Below are 2,336 nucleotides of genomic sequence, written 5' to 3' on the forward strand. Positions count from 1 at the left end.
TTAGAAACATAATTCCACAAGTTCCCGATCGGATTCAGGTCTGGGCTCTGGGGATGCCGTTCGATTACGTCAATATTATGGTGATCAAAAACTCCGATAACCTTTCTGGCTTTGCGCACAGGACTATTGTCCTGTTGATAAATAGCCCCTGGAGCCATTTGGTGAGTCAAATATGGCACAACATTGTCGTTTAGTAGATTCATATAATCCACATTATTTAGCTTTCCATCAACTTTAACTAGAGGACCAACACCAAAGCTACTAAATGTCGCCCACTCCATATCACCCTCCCTCTCTGCTTGCGCCATCTTTTTCACGCATTTAGGATGGAATTCCTCGGTTGGGTGACGTCTGACGTATATTTTACCATCTGATCCAAATATACAGAAGCGTGACTCGTCACTCCAAAAGACCCTGCACCAATCTTCGGGACTCCATTGAGCATGGCTTTTTGCAAAATTAAGGCGTTTGAGTCGATTTCTTTCGGATATTATTGGCTTTTTCCTAGTGATTCGTCCACGTAGTCCAAATTCTCTCAGACGGTTGCATACGGTTTGTGGTGTAAAAATATCATTGTCGTTGGACAATTGTTTACAAATGTCAACGGATGTCAGCATTCGGTTGCCTTCCGAAAGTCGGTGGATTCGGCAGTCCAACTGCGCTGTCGTTTTCTTGGGGCGCCAGTTCTTTGCTGAACTGTATTGACCAGTCTCCAAGTATAACTTCCACGCTTGCACGCAAGCCGTTTACTGCACTTTAGTTGCCTGCTGATGTTCGAAAAGGAAACTTTTTGCTGGTGGAGTAATACGAATTTAGCTCTCGTGACTGGACTGAGGCTACGTTGTCTTCCCATTATTAATCAATAACGTTAAATTATAACACAATATAGTGCAGTTAGGCTAGTTGTGTGACCACCCACTTTGGCAAAAAAGTTGCATACATATTACATGATCTTAAACTAATTTTGCCGGTAAATTTGAAACGCTTATATTAATTTAGCATTAGAATTCTTCAAGTTATATAAAATTAGTTACTATCTGCATCATTTGAAAGAGAAAGAAATTCTGTATAAGGTGTAAAAGATAAAAATAATTTTATGATGTTAGTAACAAAATATTCTGTAAGAAATAGAAATTTTATCATCGGTCTTAAATTTATTTTCGTTAGTGTATAATCATATTTAACATGCTCGTGTACATTCAGAGCAGGAAAGATATACTCAGAAGAAAATATGTAAATATCTTAACGTGATCATAAGATGTGGATTTTTTACAAATCATTGCGCACATCAGCAAATGTACCATTTGTCGTTTTTAAGATAAGAGCAGCCTCTTCTCAGTGGCCACGAAGTACGACTCGGTATTTGTAGCTGATTCAGAGATGCATGAGTTCTACTGTCCGGTGACGGAAGCATATTCTCTTTGATGACTCGATAACTTGCAGCGTAGCTACAACAGCTGAAGTGAAAAGCCTCACAGGTCTGTGAAATTGAACTGAACGCACCCCGATTATTAAGTTTACTATCATTTTTTTCGCAAGCCCTAAAAATGGACTTAGACTCGATCATCAGTAGTCCTTACTACACATATTGATAACACTTAGTTAAAGGTCGAATAAAAGATGTTGGTGCCTGTAATATACTAACTTTCTCTTATACATCATTATGTAATATTTTACTCATATATTTTGAAATAAGTTAAAACTTTTGATCAGTTATTTTACAGTAGTTTAAGTAATTATCAAAGTTTGCTGTACATCCAATCTCTGCAACTGAGATGCCCGGGAAAAGAAGAAACATCAAATGAGAAACGCAGGTGTTGAGAAATATCCACTTTTGTTACTTCATATGAAACGTGGCCAACTGTATGTTGTCAAATGATATGAGACATTTTGCAATACAAAGATTCTTTCAATAACAATAGCAAACAATTCAAAGATGAGTGGTTGTCAAGTAGAAACAAAATGTTTAAAAGTTATTATTCGAATGCAAAATACCCAGAAAACATAGTAAATAAAAGAAACGCCGTAATATTAATAAAATGGAAAATACGGTTCTTCTCAAGATTTCATGTACGCCTATACATCATAGCTTTCTGAGTTAACTATAGCATTGTTGAACTTTAAAAACAAACCTCTACATATATAGCAGTCACGTTTTCTGTTTACGGGTGTAAGGGCATGCAAACCTTCATATACACTCAATTCAGCGTTACACTCGACGCTTCATTTGGTGTTTCTATAGCTTTATACCCAGCATCGAAAGCATTTGTGGAAATCATATTACTTCAAAATAAATTTTCGCAAAAAGAAAAACAAAACAAAACAAATAAAACCTA

Source organism: Octopus sinensis, linkage group LG2, assembly GCF_006345805.1.
Source record: "Octopus sinensis linkage group LG2, ASM634580v1, whole genome shotgun sequence".
In the NCBI taxonomy this organism is placed as follows: domain Eukaryota; kingdom Metazoa; phylum Mollusca; class Cephalopoda; order Octopoda; family Octopodidae; genus Octopus; species Octopus sinensis.